This window comes from Delphinapterus leucas, chromosome 8, assembly GCF_059928025.1.
Source record: "Delphinapterus leucas isolate spDelLeu-1000000601 "Yukka" chromosome 8, BTC_Dleu_Yukka2, whole genome shotgun sequence".
NCBI classification, from domain to species: domain Eukaryota; kingdom Metazoa; phylum Chordata; class Mammalia; order Artiodactyla; family Monodontidae; genus Delphinapterus; species Delphinapterus leucas.
The window spans coordinates 105495554-105518329 of NC_143136.1; positions in this window are offsets into that span (position 1 = coordinate 105495554).

The following is a 22776-nucleotide window of genomic DNA, read 5'->3' on the forward strand; positions in this document are numbered from 1 at the left end:
CACAGCAGGGTAGAATGCCCTGAATATTTAGTAAGCATTTCATTATTAATAAAACATTTTTAGCAAAGCAAAAATATACCATAAACAAGTTTACATCCATAGATCATGTATTGGGAAGTGAGATATCTACATATTTTTTAGGATGCTAAAGTAGTTCTAAGGTACTTATTTGCACGATGACAAAGAAATGTGCTAATTAAAAATGATTCAGACACATTCTTTAAAGCAGGTCTTAAAGGAATTTACTAAGAGATCCTTTGCTAGTCTGATTCCATATCTATTTGATGGCTTTCTTAGTCCATTAAATAAAACCTCCTCTTATTGAAACTGGCTTGAGCACTCACTAGCCTGAAAGAGGAGGTTTTTTTGTAACTGAAGCCTGAATGCATTTCAGCCTGTGTTTATTTCTGGACATGCAGCAGAGTTTGTTGTTTGTTTGGTTTTTGTTTGGTTCTTTCTCCTAAGTGCCTTTCTTGTCTACTTTGAATTCTCTCTCTTGACCAGATGATCTGTGATAATCTCCCTCTCTCTCTTGTCCCTCTTTCTCAACAGGAGTAATAGCAGTGGTGATATTCATCATCTTCTCGATCATCGGCATCATGAGTCGTGTCCTTTACCAGCATAAGCAGTCACATCGTACCAACCAGATGAAGGAGAAGGAATATCCGGAAAATTTGGACAGTTCCTTTAGAAATGACATTGATTTGCAAAACACAGTGAGCGAGTGTAAGCGGGAATATTTCATCTGAAAAACTGCAGGGCCACCTCATGCTCTTCCTTTGTTGCTCATTTTTGGTTTCTCCTTCTCCTCTTTCTCCTATCTTTCATTTTGCTCATTCTCTTTCTCTGTTTTCCTTTTACTTTTGGAACATACCTGCATTCACCACAGCATCTATCCCCTTGAACCAGCTCAGAATGCCAGGCAGCTATGGCCACTGCCTTCCTCTGTGACACACTTATAATGGTGAAAACGATCATTCAAGAGACTGATTACTTTAGACAAGGAAGAGACACATGTGTGCACATGTCCATATTCAGTTCCGTATTTCCACTTTCTAAGATGCAGCCTTCAGTTCTGCAACCATTCAGTCTTTCAGGCTTACCTTGAACCTGAGCTCTGTGACTTCGGCATGAAGTGGTCATCCTCAACACCCTTCCCCATTTCAAGTCCACTCCGACCAGGGAACTCAGGGTACCAAAACAAGATGCTAGGGCCTGGTTTGTGTCAGTGGCACTTTAAAAGGAACAAGAGAGGTTTGTTGTGTGTTAATTTTCCCCCCACAGGAAGCCCATTACCCTAACTCATCATCATTGTTGGCTCTGACTCATCCCCTGAGTATTTCAAATATAGGATTCCTGATAGTCGTGAGCTATTGCTTTGTTCCTTTCTTACCACTCTCTCCCAGGGCTGACGCTTTAGAACAGCACACAATAGCATAAACCTAGGGGAAGCATGGAAAATAGTCACTTGAAACTAGGAGGTAAAAAGAAAGCTGCTAGGAAGTAGATGTTCTATAACTTAAAAAATGCCTCTTCCAATTTTGTGAGAAATGCTAGCTAGGTTATTCCTGGGATTATTATACTGATAGATATATATATCATTGCTGCAGCAAAAAGCAATTCAAATAAAAGTCTAAATTAGCACTTGGTTCCATGAAAGAGCTTAAACCACCTTAACTCAGCTTTAAAGAAAAACAAAAAACAAAGCAAGACAAACAAACAAAAAACTGCATGAAAGCAAAGAAATACCAAACAGAATTCTTTCCTTCCCTCCCCTCACTAAAGATATGGTGAAGAAAGTAAACACAGGTTTCACATTTTAGAATAGATATAATAATCCACGTCTGTCCACTGAGCCATTTCTCTAGGAGGTTTAGGATGAACTGATGTGTGAGGCATTCTGACTAGCTCCAGGGAGACCCCACTGCTTAATCTGAGAGGAGCCCTTAAGTCCTACAGCACATCACATTTTCAGATGCGCTTCATCCTATGTATATAAAGGCCCCACACACACTTCTTTCTGCAGGCATAAACTCCCAGATGATGCAGTGACACATTTCAGGGTATTTGCCCCTTTTGATACCAAAACATCCATGAAACACAGTCATTCCTTCAAGAAGTTATCTTGGGCACATGCACGAGGTGGTTGTGCGAATCCTGGTGATTTTGCTGTAGTGATATTCCTCACGCTTTGCCTCTGGTCCAGCTTCAGGAAAAAAGATAAGGGGGAAAGGATATAAATGCTCCAGTAGGCTGGGAATGCGAAGAGAATGGTCCACAGACATGGAAATTACTTGCTGATTCTCTTTACAAGACAGACTCGATTTGCATCCCATCTTGTTCTCCGTGTCTGTCACTTCTGACTATTTAACACTTTCCTGCATGATAAGGTTCACAAGGAGGAACTCCAAGGCTTCACCCCATTTCAGGTCTATTCCAGGCTTTTCTTTCAGTGGCAGAGTGCGTGGGGTAAGGATTTCATTTGTAATCATATTTCTCAACTTGAAGATGTTGTTCCAAATACACCCTCTCTTTTAAAACTTTTCTGTGGATTCTTACTTAATCATTCCCATTATATCCTTTTGCTAGCAAATTTATTTTAAAGTGGTTCTAACAAGGGTAACTTTTTTTCCTTCTAACTTTAATAAGATGAATAATCTATTCATAAGAGGAAAGATCTTTACTGTTTCTTCCTGCCCTGTTCTCTCCTATTTCCAGTGTTCACTCCTGAATTTTCTCTTTCCATAAAAATGCTATATAAATCAGCCTTTTGCTTGGTGACATAGTCCTTCGTCCCCTGAAATAAAAGTCACCATGAAGTGTAGTGGGTTTAGCCCAAAGCATCTCCAGTAACGAATTGGAAAGGAAAAGGAAGGTGTGAGTAATAAAACTGGAACTGCTCATTATTCAATCTCTGAGAATTAGGGACTATATTTTGCTGACCCAGTATTGATAGAAGAAATGGAGTACTAACAGAGGCCGCCTTGGAGGATCTGCTTTTCTCATCCACTTTTATAGGCTTGTGGGGGGTTCTGCAGGGTGAAAAATTTGAGAAGCTCCATCCTTGTCACATCTGCACTACAGAATCTACCAGCAAACCTCCCCACATCTGTAGACTATCCATCCATCCATACTGCGTATCACAGACTTAATGACGAATGCCAAGACAGTGCGATCAGCACGTCACTCTTATAAGAAGAGTCTCAGGGCTAAATCAGAATTATTTTTACAGGGTTGGAATATTTCATAACCGTAGAGAACACTAACTTTCACCAGATGTGTATGGAAAGCAAGCAAGCTGCTCTCTCCAAAGGAAAACACAATTTGCAATGACAAGTGCAAACTCTGCCTGTCTTTCCTCCGTGGTACCAAGATCCATGGAGTTTTGTGTAATTGTTGAGTTGTGTGAGTGTTTCAATCCTTGAACAATTATAATCTAAAACTAACAGTCCTTGAAAGCATTCTAATGCCTCCTTAATCACAGTTTTCTGCTTCAGTTTCCTGACTGCATGCTCTGGCCAACTGGATCGCCATAATCCTACATTTTAACCCTCACTCTTTGGTAATGGCTGTTTACCAACATATTTTATGGAATGTGGTCATTTTACAAGAAAACCAAAAAATACCTGTGCAATTTCACATTCTAGGGGGGCTATTTCATTGATACTATTCCCACCAAACAAATCTATTTATGTAAGCAGCAGTGTATTTGCTTACCTTAAATATATATTTAACACTGCATCTCTGTGTGTGTGTATAGGTTAGATCACCATGGTTTTTAGGAGAATTTGTCTACAGAATTAAACATTTTTCACTTCTCTAGATATATTTTTAAGAAAAGCTTAGCCCTTCTGTACTCTGAACTGCAAATGAAATACTTATTTTAAGGATCCTAGGGCTGATTCTTTTAAAACAGTTTTTTATCCCCTTTAGTAATAACAGAGATGGTACCCACCTGACTTCCACCTTTTGTCAGACTTATGCCCACCACAGGAGTAGGATCAGAACAAACGAAAAACCTTGTTCTGTACTTTATTCATTAATGAAGTTTTTATTGAATACCCAATACTCCAAGGGTTGTGCTAGATATTGGGTGTATTCATACACTTTATGCCTTGTTCTTGCCCTTGGGAAGCCCAAAGTCTAGAAGGGGAGGCATGTATTGTTGTAATAGGGGTATGCATAAAATGCTGTAGAATATAGGGCTAAGGTTCTACACTATCATTCTTGTAACATCTTTGCTAGACATGGAAAGAAACATACTTTCTGGAAAATATTTATATATTTCTTTCTTGCTTTTTACTTCCACCTTCAGTAAGCTGACTTTGTTTCTCTTCCTTGAAGCAAATGTCAGTCTACGCTGGTGTGTTTCTGTGGAGGGAGATGGGTTGACTCTTTAGGGGTGAGAGTAAATGATACCTGTCTCTAGAGAACTTTTGGGGAGGGTACATTCTCCCCATTCTTGTTTTAATTCTGGGTGGGGGGTTCTGAAAGTCCTCCTTTCATGGGTCAGAACTAAGTGACAACTCGGGGACCCTATTTGAGGTAGGAAACAGCAATCTCCACTTCTCCCCTCTTCCTTTTTTTTCAGTTCTTTTTCTTCGTGTATTGGTGACCTATTGCATGCCCTTGTTCTTCTAGACGTTCCTTAAGGGGTCTTTGTCATACCCCAGCTCCTCCTAAAACCCTACTGTGTCCTGATGAACAATTTTGACTCAATTTAGGAAGATCTCTGAGAATGGATGAAGGATATTTTTAAGTAATTCATTGACTCAAAGTGTCATGCATCTAAGTGAGGTCCCATGTCTGTGCTCCGGGGGAATTTTTCCAATCCTGAAAATCACACATTTCTCTTCTCTGCAGTAAGCTCATTCAGTTACAGGAGCTACACTGGGAAGCTCCAAGACATTCAGGAGTTAGGAATCAGGCTGCTGAATTCTTTCTTATAAAAAGTCTTGACAGCTTGTCCACCAACACCCGGTGTCCTTTAAATACCCCCTTAGCTACAATCCATCAAAACAGCATTGGGAATTGGGAAAAGCCTGCCAAAGGGAATTTGAGACACAGTGTATAGCTCTGCTACTCATTTTTCCTTAACCTCAAGGCTTGGACATAATTAGTCCCCCATTGTCCTAGAGGTCCCAAGTAGACCAAATAAAGAGTCTTCCTTATTCCTGCAGGTGCAAAGGTGGTTAAAGGAAGATGGTGTCGGAAAACTCAAAACTTCCAGAATACTTGGAAGATAACTGAGTGCTATTTCATGTCTGTCATGCAGTTTGATAGTGTTTTCTTTAAAAAACGCAGAGTCTGATTGAATTACTTCGATATACTGTTCTTCGGTCTTTTTTACCCTACTCCCATCTCCTCACCCACACTCTTACTTGTTAAGCCGTCTAGTTTGCAGATTTTGCTTGTCCTTAGTTTTCATCCCTGCTTTCACAACTTCCAAATAGTTGAACCTCCTAAAGGGAAAAAAAAAATCACAAACACACACCTACACAAACTCTTTGTCAAAATAGTTTTGTTATTCAGGCTTCCTTTGTGACATTCTCCATACATCTCTGTGTGACAGGGAGAGACACATTTCCTTTTGAGTTGACAGTTATTTGAAGCCTTCATAGAAGGTTTTTATATTTAACTCTTTTTTTCTGTTTTTGAGTAACTTTTGTGTTACTTTCCACTAAGGTACTCTGAGGGAGAACAGAAAAGCACACTTTTTTTTTTTTTTTTAGTGAAATATCATACTTTGTAAGCAAATTGTCTCTCTTTTATAATGTTTATAGTCTACAAATTGGCCGAACAGATGTGAGCAAAGATGAAGGCAAAAGTTGGTTTGGGTGTTTTGACCACACCCACTGGGAACAGGTTGAGGAGGAAGAGGGGACACATGGAGACAACTGATAACCTTCCTGCAAGAGGAAAGTCGCTGCTTCCACATGACTCACTGGCAGCAGCTCCTCCCACTCTCCTGGCTCCTAACTCAGGAGTCTCTTTAATGCACTTGGATCATCACCTTAGGGAAAGAGGCAATATCATGGGCTTTGCATGAAGAATTCTTTACTTAACTTGGCACGATATTTTTGACCCTTCCCAGCACTATGTCAGCTACATCTTTTTTTTTTCTTCAAGATGTTTATTTCATCAGGAATTTTCCAGGATGCTTTAGAGCTATCACCACAATGATCTAACCAGCCCTGGTTGAATACCCAGATACAACTTTAAGGAAAAGGAACTGCCAGAAAGCTCCCTAGCTCCACTATCATGAATCAGCAGCTCCATGGGTAGAAGCCCTGAGGTCCTGAAATAAGCCTAGGGGGTCTTTCTCTCCCCTTCATTGGTCCTGCCATGCACAGGCAGGCCAGAATGATGTTGAGGTATGATACTCCCCACCCCTGACAGCGAATACTGCCAGGGACCGACCATCCAACACTATCTGGGAACACTGTTTTCTTCACCCTTCCCCAGCGATACAGGGGAACTTTGGCAAAATGGCAGGAGAAAATAAGAGAGTAATCCTAAGCCATGAACAAAGGTGAAGCTAATTGTTTTAGTGATTAAATCCTAGTCTTTATTTTCATGAGCATCATATTCTTCCATGCTTCTGATTCCAGCAGTAGCCTCAGAGGACGTGAAAACAGGATGCAACAGGATCGTTGTATTCCCCTGCAGACTCTTTGGAAGGCCTTCCCATAAGTAGAATTTTCAGTGACACCTTCGGGGGTAGTATTAATGAGCTTCTGCCTAGTCAGACGTTCCCATTATAGTCCACCCCATCCCCAAGTCTTCACAGGAAAAAGTCTCTTCTCTTTGAATGGCAGTGCCAACCCGTGTAACCTTCTCCTGCCTTAAATACTCATGCAAAAAATACCAAACTTTGCTTACAACACCATAGTTATATGGTGAGAAGGACTTTGTATTTAGTGAGGTCCAGCATCAAGAATGTTCTCCTTCTGAATCTGGTAGTTGACAGGCCTCCTGATATGCTGTGCTATCTTGGGCTGTCACTTCCCTCAGTGCGCTGGAGGAGGCTCAAAAGGTGCAGAGGTGTCATCAGGAATAAGAATGCAGGCTGAGGGAGGAACCACAAGTCTGCCTCCAGGGTACGCTAGGTAAGGAGCCAGCAAACTTTTTCTGTGTAGGGCCAGATAGTCAGTGCTTCAGGCTTTATAGAACAGACTGTGTTGCAACTACTCACCTTTACTCTTGTAGCAGGAAGAGGGCCATACATGGACAAAGAGCCGTGGCTACGCTCCAACAAAACTTTATTGACAAAAATAGGCAACAGGTCAGATTTCGTCTGTGGGCTGCAGTTTGCTGAGCCCTGTGATACCATATTACCATGTCCACTTCAGCTGGGAAATCAGTCTTGTTCTGGCATATAGTGGTCCTCCTTTTTGAAGAATGGGAAAGAGTAGGGAGATTATTTTTAACAAGGAAACAATAAAATACAAAATAACCTCTTCAAAAATATAGATGTCAGATCCTTATTATGGCAAAAGCACAAAGCAGGTCACCTCTCTCTGTAGATCTTCTGGAGTCTAGCTTTTCCTTTTGACCTTCTCATTTTTGTCCCTGAAACAGAATCCCAAGTGATGTTGCCTCGTTCCAAGTCAGTTTTGTAGACCACGTGACATGTCTTAATACACTGTATGGGGAAAAATGAAAGTTAGCCTTAGATTTCTTTGTTTTTTTATGGTTCCTGTTGTACAGAAGAAAGACTTACACTGTAAATAATGTATATTTAATAAAGAGAGAATTTTGTATGATTTTGTGTGGAAGACAAATGCCTCTTGCTGTGTTTTCTTGGGTTAATGAAAAGTCACACAATTAATCCCTTGGTGCCCATTCTTATTCCTTAGACCATTAACTCCCAGACAACATGACCTGTGGGGATTCTGGAGAAACAAGAACCTCCCACTTCCTAGGTTTATTGATTTCACCAGGCTTAAAAGGGGTGCCATGGGCTCTCTGAGCCCTCAGCGGTTTTTACTGGCTTGTGAGCCTGGCTCAGATGTGTACAAGAGCAAGCTCATTGACTTGGTTAGAAGTCAAGTTCAAGGCTCAGAAGCCACTCTGGTTTCAGGGGTGCACATGAAAACTGGGCTGGGTGGGGGGAGCGCTCCTAACCCTTACCCACTAACTCACAGAAGCCACTTGCTTCACCTTGCCTTGCCTTCCCTTTTTTCTCACAGTCTTAACTCCATCTGTTTGAGATGCTAACCATGCATCGTCATGAAATGGAACTCACTTCATAGTGTGTTTATTAAGATTTCTATGTATGGGGTAGTCAGTCAACATACAGAAATTGAAAATGGACATAAATTTTCAACAGGACAGTATCATGACACCTTAGATTTAACTTTCTTTTTTTTTAATTCATTTTATTGAAGTAGAGTTGACTTACCATGTTGTGTTCATTTCTGCTGTACAGCAAAGTGATTCAGTTATATATATATAGATGTATTCATTCTTTTTCATTATGGTTTATCACAGGATATTGAATGTTGTTCCCTGTGCTCTACAGTAGGACCTTGTATGATATAACTTATGTGTGGAATCTAAAACATGACACAAATGAAATTATCTATGAAACAGACTCAGATTTAACTTTCAAAAACTCATTTAAAAAAAAAAAAAAAAAAAAACTCATTTAACTGCACAGTGGAGAGTGGACCCTAGGGAAACAAAAGCAGTAGAATATGTATAGTTGGTACGCATTTCAGAAGCCTGAGGGAGAGTATGGTGGCTGGGACCAGGGCTGTCATAGCAGAGGTTGTAATAATAACTGGGTCCAGACAGAACCAAGAGGGCTTGCTGACAGATTAGAGGGAAAGTGTGAGGGAAGCAAAGAATCCAGAAAGATGAGAATATTTGGCTTAAGGAACTGAATGGATAGGAGCAAATTGTTTTGTTTTGGGGGAGGGTGGCTGTGAAGTGGGAAAAGTGGATAACAAATTCAGCTTGGGATTTGTTAAGTTTGAGATTCCAACTAGGCAACAAGTGTGGATGCAGAGCATGTATCTGGGTATATATGTCTGCAGTTCAGGAGTGAGGTCTGGTCCAGAGAGACACTTGGGAGATATATGTGTATGTAGATGTATGTTTAGGTATGGACATATGTGTGTGTGTGTGTGTGTGTGTGTGCATGTGCGCATGTATGAAAGAGAGAGAGAGAGAGAGGCTCATTGAGAGCATCTAGAGTGTGAGTGTAACTAGAAAATAGAGCCTGGAACTGTGGTCTGTCAGAAGAGGAAGGGCCACACATAAAGGAATGAGGAAAACCAGATGAGTACATTGGAGCCCAGAAAACAAAGCGCTTAATCAAGAAGAAGTAGACAATCCTTCAACGCTACCGAGAAACTAAGTCAGATGAGAATAAATAAACATCTTTGGCCTTAACAATATGAAGGCACCCATGACCCATTTTCAAGCCACTTGATGAAGAAGTGGGGAGGAGATTCCATTTGGAATCATCTGACACCATGGAGAAGGCAGGGAACAACAGGGACCAAGGCTCAAATGAGTCTAATAGGGTGGACATGCATGAACTTGGAGCCAGGCCCACCGGGGCTCAAATCACATAAAATCCCATTCTCTAGTTTTGTGCCTTAAATAAATAAACCACTGTAATCCTTACTTTTTTTCAGACGTAAAAGGGGATAAACAAAAACAAAAAGCTTCACAGATCCTGAGGAATAAATGAAACAATACGTGCAAACCACGTAGCCAGGTCCGTGGTCTGCGGAGCCCTCCATAAAAGCCCCCTGTCTTTATCACCTTACCACCTCCTAACCCGTAGGAAACAATGGCACGTGTCGCACAGAATTTAATAAAGGGAGACACAGACAAGGCAGGGGTGCTTTGTTTGTCAAGGGTGGACAGGACTAGGAAGATGTCTTGCGTCGTAGCTGTAGCTCTGCCAACGATGAGCTTTGGAGGTGCCCCAGCCCCCACCCCCAAAAGAGAGTCCGTGATTCTAAATACTGAAATGAATCAGGTATCTTAAAAGAAAGTTTTGGAATACGTTTTGCTATCAGAGGAACTGATTAGAGAATTTTTGGCCAGACAGTCTTGCCTTCAAATTCCAGCTCTTGTATCAGTAGCTGAGGGAAGGTAAATAAATAAGTCCATTCACATCATATTGAGTGCCTCATCACTCAATAGATTTTAAAACAATACTCACGTACTAAAAAACATATCCGTTTTCCTACCTTCACATAATCGGAGGGCACAAGAAGTTAGTGAAGGACTCTGTAATCTTAACCTCCTGTTCATGTCTTCATATCTGCCTTTGGTTTAAGGCTATGAAATTAAAGAGGGGAAAAAAGATGGCTCTCAGTCCAGACATATAATAGGTGGGGGAAAAAACTCTCATGCTATTTTTAATAATAAATGTTTAAACGATATATGAATCGATTTTATTTTTCATGACGCTTTAAAAATACATTTCCAAGGGCATCAATTTGATCCGGTAAATGATCTCTCAGAATCTGCACGTCTGAGCCAGGCTGAAAGCACTTTGAAGGCACGCCAGCCATGGAGGAATGCAGTTCTGACACCAACACCCACCGGGCTGCTGAAAGACAAGTCTGGAATATGAAATCCATACGTGGGGAGGAAACATGAGCACTAATGACAGCGCTGACTAGTTGAAAAGGCAAATCCAGTTCAGCCACGTCCTCTGAGAGCCCCAGCTGTTCAAATGAGCCTTAGAGAATTAAAGGCTGTCATAGGGCATGTCTTTCACTGAAAGGAAGAGAAATGCCATCATCCCAGAGTGCACGAATATGCTTCCCGGAAGAAAGGGCTGGCGCAAAAGCTCTAGCTTCCCTGAAACTTTGGTTTGGAAAGTGTGACAACTTGTCCTTGGCTCCCAGGGCCCTTTGTTGTGTGCAAAGCTCTCATTGAAGAGCTACAGGCTTTATGAAGAGAACTGGCATAAGTCAAATATACTCATGCAGTAATAAGGCAATAATAAAAAATTACCTTTTCTCCCTCATTCATTCAACAAACAGTTGTCAGCTCTTTTGATGTGGATTTTGAGTGAGATGATGAGAATAATCACATAAGAGGACATGACATCTACTGGCAAAGGCCCTATGGGTCTAGCTGGGGAGGCCAGCAAGTAAGTGACAAGCTGTAGAGCAGGTACTATAGAGAACGGCCCAGAGTTCTAATTAGCACAAATAATAAGGGAGCAGGCATTTGACCAAAAAGTGGGTGTTGCTTCATTCGTGTCTAGACCCTCAAAGGTCTAGAGAATGATTAAAAGTTAGGTTTAAAATGAAATACAAGAGGGCTTCCCTGGTGGCACAGTGGTTGAGAGTCCACCTGCTGATGCAGGGGACACAGGTTTGTGCCCCAGTCCAGGAAGATCCCACATGCCGTGGAGTGGCTGGGCCCATGAGCCATGGCCGCTGAGCCTGCGCATCCAGAGCCTGTGCTCCACAACGGGAGAGGCTACAACAGTGAGAGGCTCGTGTACCGAAAAAAAAAAAAAGAAATACAGGAAAGGAAACAACATTTGAAAGAAGACACGGAGCCAAGAGCGAGTGTGCCAATTCAGGAGCTTGTACGTAGCTCAATATGGCTTAGAATAAGGTTAGAAAGTGGTTATCCAAATATGACAGGCAACCGAGCAAAGATGTGAGAATGACCTTTCACATCAAAGTATCTGCATAAGGATAAGGAAAACAAAGGTGACAAAACAGGATATGTGTAAAAGTGAAACGAATTATATTTAGGTTATATCATGTCCAGGCAAGCATTAGGTTGGATTTGATGTCAGAAGATTTCCATTTTGTTCCAACTCTCTCCTTTCTGGCTGTGTATACCAGGGAGAGTTGAATAAATATGTTGAGCTTTGCATGTCTAATTTGTAATATGAGCACAGAATATTTACTGAGTTTTTATGAATAATTAATAAAATAAGAAATGTGAAAGTATTTTTTAAACTACACAGAGCGATACAAATATTAGTTATTATTACATCTGCAAGCTTGCAGTGGGAAATAAATATCCATCGATTACGGTAGGGCCAGATAGTAAATATTTTAGGCTTTGAGGGCCAGTCTCTCATTCAACTACTCAACTCTGCCCTTGTGGTAAGAAAGCACCTGTGGACACTACATAAACAAATGAGCATGGCTGTGTTCCAATAGAACTTTATGTATGGAGACGGAAATTTAAACGACATATAATTTTCACATGACATGAAGTTAAAAAAAATTCTTCTTTTGATTTTTTTCAACTATTTAAAAATTCAGGCTGCACAAAAGCAGGCAGTTGGCCAGATTTGACTCACAAGTCATAGTTTGCTAACTCTTTAATTAGGTAAATTATTCACTGAATTTGAAGTCCAGGCTCTGTTAGTGTGAGCAGTGGAGATATGTATAAAATATTTGCCCTTTTTCTTTTACCCAATACCATTAAAGCATGCACACAAACATAGAAAATAAGGTTGACATTCTGAGAGCTCTCTAGAGGTGTGGAATTCAAAAGAGACCAATATTCTTCTCCAGTGAGTTGAATGGGAAGGATTTAAAACAGAGGGTCCCCTTGGGCCACAGCTTTGACTGGCATGAGTTGGATGACCTCAGTTACCTGCTTACCTCAAAGGGTTGCTATGAAAAAAAAAAAAATAGAAGTGGTTGTGAGTATGAAAATACTTGTTAACAATAAGGCATATATAAATATGAATTATGACAGAGATGAACTCTCCTTTTTGTTGTAATCTTGCTTGTTTGGTTTGAGAGACCCAAAAGAACGTAGAAACTTTGGCAGAGGCCACAGGATATGAGAATATACTTACTTCTCAAATATTATTTGCTCATGTAACCATTTTTTAAATTAATTAAATTAATTAATTATATAATAAACATTTTCATTGCTGTATAGTTGATTTACAATGTTTCAAGTATAAAGCAAAGTGATTCAGTTATACATACATATACATATATATACATTATATGTATATATATATATACATTATAGATTGTCCATTATAGGTGTACAGCAAAGCAATTCAGTTATACATATATATTTTTTCAGATTCTTTTCCCATATAGGTTATTACAAAATATTGAATATAATTCCCTGTGCTATACAGTAGCTCCTTATTGTTTATCTATTTTATATAGAGTAGTGTGTATATGTTACTCTCAAATTCCTAATTTATCCCCCCCCACCCCCTTTCCCCTTTGGTAACCACAAGTTTGTTTTCTATGTCTGTGAGTCTGTTTCTGTTTTGTAAATAAGTTCATTTGTACCATTTTTTAGATTCCACATAGAAGTGATGTCATATGATGTTAGAAAGGAGTGTCCTAAGAGTAGTAAAGGACAAAATCCAGAGATGTAAGTCTGGAAGCGGCTGGTTAATATATATTTGGTGGTTGATTCTGAAATTACTACACCCAGGAGTGGTCCTAATTACCAGTGAGTTTACTAGGGTTAGGATGGAAACACACATTGATAAGTCCCCACCCCCAATTTTTTAAAATTAAAACCAAACCAAGTAAAAAGGATATTTGATATGTGTTGAAAACTTAAAATGTTGGGTATTACACTAGAAACTTTATGTTTATTTTCTCCTTTAATACAACAGCCCTATGAAATAGGCATTATTTTTTTCTTTCTTTCCTAGTTTTCAGATAAGGAAGCAGAGGCTGGGAGAGTTTAAACACCAAGGTCTTAGAGCAGGGACTCAAGAACACATCTTGAATCCAAATCCCATGATCTCAACGACTGTGTTCTACTTCTATGCAGCAGCCAGTAGAAAAATATATGTGGTGAGAAAGCCTGAGTTAAGGTATGGTAATATCAGCTCTGAAAACTGGGTGAGCAGATGCAGACTTGAGTACCCTCAGTGTATGAGATGCATCCATGTGAGGCTGTTAATTCACCAAGAGATTAAGTGCTTTGCTCTGGAACAATCATCCAGCTAAATCACCGAACTGGGTGATTTGACCTGTAAACTGGGCTGTTTTCCAAACCTAGCAGTCACTGACCTCAAAGCCCAGCAATGGCCACCTTTCAACAGTGAAGTAAAGGACCTGTGGTCACAAGAACAAACTAGCTGGTACATTATTGAATTTTTGAACATTGGGGCCCTAACTACCATCTACATTATTTTTTCTTTCTTCCTTCTTCTTTCTTTCTTTCTTCCTTCCTTTCTTTCTTTCTTTCTTTCTTTCTTTCTTTCTTTCTTTCTTTCTTTCTTTCTTTCTTTCTTCCTTCCTTCCTTCCTTCCTTCCTTCTTTCCTTCCTTCCTTCCTTCCTTCCTTCCTTCCTTCCTTCCTTCCTTCCTTCCTTTCTTCCTTCCTTCTTTCTTTCTTTCTTTCTTTCTTTCTTTCTTTCTTTCTTTCTTTCTTTCTTTCTTTCTTTCTTTCTTTTCTTTCCTGGACGGAAATGGGTACTCTTATTCAAATTGTAAAAACAATGTTGGGTGCACACTTCTCTCCCCACCCCATCCCCAACAAGGCCCCAAGGAAAGTCACAATTTGGGGATTATAGGGTTTAAAAATAAGCCACAGAAGAAACCTTGGGGTACACTTAGCCTAATACATTTATTTTGCAGATGAGAAAACTGCTCACTTTCATGAAACTTGCTTATTCATCCCCAACTGGTTACTTAAAACTTATGTGGGTTCAGAAAAATACTCAACTTGTCTAGATCCACAGGTGTTTCATCTGTAAAAGAGAGATAATAATAATAAAGCCTACTGCCTGGGATTGAACAAAGAATTAAGCAAAAGCATGAGTAGAAATCCTCAGGGATAGCACCTGGCCCAGGGTTTGATAAATGTTGGCAAATTTCTGTTCACATCAAATATCCCATTCTAAGGTCTGTTGAGATCTCACTTCTGTGAAGCTTCCCATGAGTACTTAAGCCCACATGGGATAGCCTTCTTTGGCTACTTATTACTCCAGAAAACTTTTCACTGAATTATAAATCTAAGTATAAGTAGTTTACTTATGTACAACTGGTTACCAATTCCAGGTTTGCTTCAGAATATATACTGAAATTTCTCCGGCATTTTCCACATTCCCCACAGTGCCAGCTTCAGTTCCTAGGTCATAGTAAGTATCCACAGCTAACTTTTAATTGAATAATTAAGTTTTAAAATAATTTAATCAATTTAAAATATGTGCCAATTTTAAGAGGCAAAAATGACTGATAAGTCTTATAATTAAAATAACAATTTTCTTCCCAATCTACATCCTGCCCTGATTTTAACTCTCCCAAAGAAAAGACTTGAATCTATTTCAGTTTTTTCTTCTGGTACCAACCTCTATTTTTCTAAATAACATGTTTATGCTGCTAACTTTTGACTTTTCAATTTTGAAGATCACTATGATTTTTCTACTGTGGACAATAAGGATTTAGCTTTCTTATATACCCTCTACCATCCACCCAGAACAATTAATGCGTAATTGTTGGTTACACCAATATTCAGTGTTTATATCATTGTGACTACATATATATTAGCCAACCCAGATCGATTAATGTGTAATAATTGCATTTATCCTTTTGCAAATATTTATTTTCTTATATTTTCACCTGCTTCATTGGGTATATGCCTATCACAAGTTTATCATTAAACTGCCTGACCTGGGAATCTCCTTTCAATATGCTGAAATACCCTATGCTGTATTTCGCATTTTATTCCCTTTGTCTGGATACCATGACTTTCTGTTATTTGACTCTTTCCCTCATTTTGGGAGAGTGTACCTTGAGAAAAAAAGACAAGGAAAATAAAAAAAATTAAACTTTAGTTATATGTAAAGTCCTAGCTCTTTTCTCATACCTGATTACTAACCAGGTGAAATACATAATTTTTAACTTGAAAATATTTTCTCTTAGAATTTTGAAGGCAGTGCTCCACTGCAATTGTAGCTTCTGATAGAGGGACTGGGAAATCTTATACCATATAAATTCCTTATTCAATATAGGATGACTGCTATTGTACGCTTTCTAAAACCCTGAGGGTTTTCCCTTTGTTGCTGTTCTGAAATTCCACGATGATACCATTTGGTATAAGTACTTTTCTTTTCATTGTGTTTTGCACACAGCAAACCCCTCTAGGCTGTAGTTTGAAAAGCTCAAGTCTTCTTTGATAAATTTCTCCTTTCTGATTTATCTGTCTGTCTTTGTGGAACAAAATGATTTGGGGCATCTGGGTCTGATTCTCTCTCTCTGTTTTTGGTCTATTCTTCCATCATTTTACTCTTCTTCCTGAGAATTTTTTTTTAAACACGTTGTCAATTGTGTTTTTGAGCTGGATAGATTCTGCTATCATAATTTTGCTTTCCAAGAGTCTTTTGTATTATCTTAATATTTCCTTTATTGTAGTATCCTATTCTTTTTTTTCCTTTATCTTCTATCATCAAAATTAACTACATTACAAATATGAGTTTGAGCAAATGTACATTACAAGTTTGAACAAATTCACATTGTAATATAACTTTGAGGGAAAAAAAAAGCCTTATGAGTGAAACTTACTTTTAGACAAACTGCCCTGTGTAAACTAGATTTGCTCAGACTTACATTTGGGGTTCAGGTGGGAAGAATGCTCCTCCCCAGAGATATCAGCCTTAAATCAGTAGGACTGTGGGGACAGGACAGTAGACTAACCACCTCCCTTCCCTTCCTGGGTTGGTTTCATTGCCCTGTCCTCCCAAAGACCTGTTAACCACACTTCATCACATCTTATCAGCTGATGCTTTGTTGTCACATATTATTGAAATAAATGCAGCATTTGAGAATACTTGTCAGTATTTTCTCTACCAGGATTCTTTTATGGACTGAATTTTGTCGCCTGTCAAATTCATATGTTGAAGCCCTATCCTTCAATGTGACGTATTTGGAGATAGGGCCCTCAGAGAGGTAAGTCAGGTTAAATGAGGTCATGGGGGTAAGTCCCTAATCCAATAGGGCTGGTGTCCTTATAAGAAGAAGGCTTGACAAAGCACTCTCTCTTTCTCTCGTGCTCTCTTTCTCTCCCTCCCTCTCACTCTCTCTCTTTTTGTATGAGCACACAGAGGAAGTGAGTGAGGAGGGGGCTGGGAAGAAGAAGAGGAGGGAGGTGGTGGTAGCCGTCTGCAAACCAGGAAGAAAGTTCACACCAGCACCAAACCTGACAGCCCCTTGATCTTGAACTTTTAGCCTCCAGAACTGTGGGAAAATAAATGTTTCTTGTTTAAGCCACCCACTCTGTGGTATTTTGTTATGGCAACCTTAGTGGACTAATACAGTTATCTAATAACCAAATCAAACTTTTACAAACTACTTTAATGGCTGTTCTATACCAGTGAACTGAATCCAACCATGAATTTCTATGAATTATCAACTTGGAAAATAAAAGCAACCATTCTCTATTCCTGGTGTAACACTTTGTCTCTATGGCTTCTTAGTGGTCTTTGAGAACTGAAATTCTAGAGGTATTTCAGATCTCAGAGTCTCATTTCAGTCATTTAAAATGTCCAGAATTAGTTATTAATCAAAACTTTACTAGATTTAGACTTAAAACTCCTCTCCTTCCCAAGCAGTGGCTGCTACTTCTGGCTAGAAGGCTGTTTACAAGTGAGGGGGTAAGGAAAGTAATTTTCTTCTTGGTCCAATACCCCACCCTTGAAGAACACACAAGCTGATGTTTCCAAATCCAATAAAGGGAGGCAGGAGAGTGAGAGACTGAAATGTGTTGCTGGACCCACCAGACACATTCACCTGAAGAAAGTTAGGAATGGTTGGAATCGTTCAAGCTTGCTTGTGGAGCTATGTCTCCAGTGCCACTGGAGATTGGCAGATTTCTACACAGATTTCTGTAGAAACAAAAACAATGATAACACAGTGATGAAAACATGAAGAAATAGATGTTCAGTTACTTCAATGTGATCAACTGGAATTCATATTTGATTAAATATTTTGCCAGCTATACTGAGATATAATTAATAAATAAAAATTATGTATATTCAGAGGGTATAACATGATGATTTAATATACTTATACACTATGAAATGATTACCATGATCAAATTAATTAACCCATCCATCAAAAAGTATGAACTGTGAGGTATAACATTTTTGTTTCATAAGTATAAAATTTTATTCATCCATGACATATTATTCATACGTGCATAGTATCTTTAAAATAGAATTGGTATGCCTTTTTTTTGTATTGTTTCTTTTTTTTGTGTGTCTTTATTGGCATGATTACAGAGACAAAGTTCTTTAAAAGAACATTTTTACTAACCATATTTCCTTTCTTTGCCATTGAGATTGTTAGTTTTGTTGAATTATTAATACTGAAAATAGTTTTGTCTAGTAAAAGAGAGGATTCGTTTTAAAAATGACTTGCTGTGGTTATAAAATATGCCAGTTATGCCACTGGGGGAAAGTATAGCATTTTCCTTGACTTAGCATTGAGACCCAGAAGTATCTACAGCAGAGGAGCTCATGAAGGCATCCTGCTCTCCATCCACTTTGAGGACCATCCTTGCCTTTCCCTTGCTGTCCTCTTCACAGCAGCTTGTTCCAGCCACTACATTTTCACAGTGGCTCCCCTCACACCTCTATACCATTTGTTATACAATTTCTTCTAACTGGAATTTCTGTTCCCAGTGTATATCCCTCATGAATCCTTAAAGGACATTAAAGATTAGAGGTAGTTTAATCTTCTTCATGAAAAGACCTTTCTTGACCCTGTTCCAGCAATATTGTTCAGTGCCTAACCTGAGCCTCACTGCACACCATAAATTCTTCTCTATTGTCGCCTATATAATTTGCTCCTATTTTTGCAAAATATTTCAAATATATCCTAAGACTACATTAATTACATCCTTTTGGGGGAAATTTTTCAAATATGGTTAAAAGTACAAAAAAATAACAAATTCTCATGTACCAGCCAACCAGATTTAACAAACAGTAACACTGCCATTTTGGGTTCAGATCTTTTAACTTTTATTAAGGACATACAATATAATATATACCATGAAGGTAGTTTTTCTTCTCATTTCCATTCCTGTCCATCCATTGGTAAAGGTAAACCAGTATTCTGAAGTTCATACATTTTCTTCTGAATGATCTTCTATACATTTACTATATATGTGTGGCCATCAAAATATATCATTTATGTGCACATATTAATTTATATATATATGCATATTAGATAAATGCATAAGTATTTACATATGCTGTTAAATTTCTTTTTAATTTTTTTTCCTTTTTTAAAAAAATAATTGGTATTATAATGCTCATATCCTTCTACTACTTGTTTATTGCACCTCACCATTAAATTTTCAGGTTTTATTCATTTTGATCAGATTTATTACTGAAAGCTATTGTATAAAACATTCTATTGTTTATGCCACAACTTATCTATTCATCTAAGGACAGAAATCTTAAAAACAATCTATTCTTAGGTCTTCAAAGCAGGCGAGTTCCTGCTTCTCTACATTTTTGTCGACTCTTAGAATTTGTGATCTTTTAAAGACCTGTGATTGATGGGTGTGAAATGAAATCTTGGTATTTTGATTTTTTTCCTAATTAGTGATAAAGTTAATTTATCACATTGAGCATCTTCTATATGCTCATCATTGTTCTCACCTCCTGGGATACCTCAGTGAACAAACTAGAGAAAAATGCCTCTCCTATGGAGCTGGTATCTGGTGAGGACAGGGGAGACAAATGATAAGCAATTATCAGTAATATGTAAGTCAATTAGTGAGTACGTAAGACCTCAGGGTCACATTACACACCTACTATATTTACAAAGTGTGAAATACACTAATCAAAAAGTTAGGGGCAAAAAACTTAATCAGATACACCAATTTTTACGTTCCACCCAGAACAACTGAGGGATCGTTTTCCCTTCCTAATCAATTGTTTCCATATCAGGCAAAACCACCCATATAGATGGGAAAAATATTATATCATAATGTTGATTGGTCTCAGTACTTTGGATTATAACCTTAGATTAACTGAAAAACATTGTTACCTCTGGTGGATGTTACCTAGTACTGTTATCTATTACTGCATAACAAACCGGTCCAAAACAGTAGCTTAAAACAATCGCAATAACCTATTTTGGTCACCAATTTTGGGGCTGACTGGGCTCAGCTGAGCAGTTTTTACTTGGGATTCCTCATGCATTGGTGGCTGAGGACAGAGCTGTCTTGGAGGTTCCTTCTATTCTGTGCCTGGCTTCTGGGCTGGGGTGACTCAAACAGCTGGAGTCTGAAAGAGCTGGGGCTCCGTGGGCCTCTGTCTCCATGAGGTTTCACCACTTTGACTCCCCATATGGTGGTCTCAGTGTAGTGGGACATCTTACATGTTGGCTCAGGGCTCTGGGAGTGAGTGTCCCAACAGAAACTGGCATAAGCTGCACGTCCCTTTTTAAACTAGCTGTGAAAGTCATGCCATGTCATTTTTGCCACTTTCTATTATTGAGACAGTCCAAAAGACTCAGACATGTCCAGGGGTAGGAAATATAGACTCTGTCTTTTGATGGCAAGAGTGTCCAATAATTTGCAAATATGTTTTAAAACCACAACAATAGTAGACCATGATCACATGCCAAAACAAACCATATTTCTCCTTAAGCTACTCATTTTGCAAATCCCTAAAATATCAAACTCAGAAGACCTACTAGATGTATGCACAATGGAGGCAAATAATTTTGTTGAAAATCCTTTTCTAAGACTCTTCTTAACAAAGATAACCTGTTCACCCTAAAATCATCACTTATGAAAAGCAATTATTTTCCCTGCTGAGCTATTTTACTGTCAGAGTTTTATCTCAATAGGAAAGAAAAAAGGGAAAGAAATAGCTCAGTGTTATACAGACTGCTATGGTCTGCATGGATAGACTTCTATGGACAAGGACCCTTGAAAAATGTATTGGGGACAAAACAACTTCAGAAAAGACAAGAACTCCATCAAAAAAGTGATAAATGTTTTACTAAAAAGATACCTTCTACCACCATATAGCATCTGATGCTTGAAAGTTTCTATTGCACAAATCTCCCATCACACATAATAGCAACTGGGGATATTGGATCAAAATGTATTGAACTTCTTTGATCTTCAAGGCATTGTGGTACATGCTAGGATACAAAACACAAGGTAAAACACTTTGGTATAGGTTATCTGTCCTCAGAAGGTCATAATTAAATAATGACAACTGCAGCTACAACTTCTGGGATGTTTACTGTATTCCAAATACATTGTGAACATGCTGCTTATGGCATCTCTTTATTCCTGTCTATATTGATGATGTGTGCATTTTCTACTCATTTCTCAGCTAAGAAAAAATGAGGGTGAGAGACGTTGTCGCTAACCATATTCATGCAGAATGCTTTTAGGTACTGTACTACACTAAGGACCACTTTCATTGCCAGTATATATAATATGGGTGATATACAATGATTGGCAAGAACCCTAAATATTGTCTCAGTTCAGACACAGGAGGCATGACATTTGTTTTGGGCATAGTTAGAAAGCACTTCCTGGAGGAGAGAAAGAGCTTAAGTTGGCCCTTGAAAGATGACTAGCTGGGATTCAGATGAGCACTAAGAGGCTTTAGTAACAGAAAATGTTTTAAAGTTTTTATGGCAACATGGAGAAAAACACTAAGTGGTTTTCTATGTAATATATCATCTGGCTGAAAGATAAATTGGAAAAAATTATAATAAAAACAATTTATCTAGTATTGTATATGAAAAATGCTTGAGAAAAAACGTCATTATATATGTAATTCAAATAAGAGTTTGTAGGTTCTTTATGGAGTCTTTATGGATTTTTTAAAATGTATTTGTGTGTATTGAATGTGATCGTTTATGGGAAACAAAATCTGTGACATGCAGGAAGGGGAAATGTCCAAGCTACAACAAGCTGTAACTCTCAGAATGATGGTTCTGAACACAGAGGGAAAGATACTTGTTCTTCCCACACTTCAACAGAACCTGAAAGGATGTTGCCTGAGGGCTGCAGGCAGCCACTTTGGGATCTAAGAGAGGGTTTAACAGTGACTAAGACAAAAAAGTGGAGAATAGTAGGCTAAAGGAGACCAGAGAGATGAAGAGAAAGCAAATTCACATTAGTACCAGAAAATGTACATCTAAAGCCAGTCTTATCACTGAAGCTTTTGTTACATGAGTCTTCTTGCTTAAGCCAAATTGGGCTTTTTTTCCTTATGTATTTGCAACTAAAATATTCCTAAGTTGTACACCATCTTAAGATATGGCATCAGATTATACATACAATAAGACATGAGACACAATCAAGTTAACCAACACATTTGTTTTTAATTTTATTTTTTATTGAAGTTTAGTTGGTTTACAATGTTGTGCTAACTTCTGCTATACAGCAAAGTGACTCAGTTATACACATATAATATATACATTATTTTTTATATTATTTTCCATTATGGTTTATCCCAGGAGATAACACATCCATTTTTTATTCAGTTATTTATCAAATATTTAATTTTATTTCTACCTTGTAAATATATCTAGCATCTAGCTGAAATATAGAGATGAAAAGTTTATTGACCTTGCTTCAAACGGTTCATAGTCTAGTAGGAAGTTCTCTATGCAAATGGTTATAATACAAGGTGATAACTGTGATAATGTCCCCCTAAATTGTTCAACCAATGTTACTTAAATCTGGAGCATCTAGATCTGCTTTTGCAAACTGAGGAAGGCTTAAGATGGGAAAAATTGCCTAAAATGTGACTTAAAGCATGTCTACTACGTAATCCTCACTCTCCACCTTATAATAT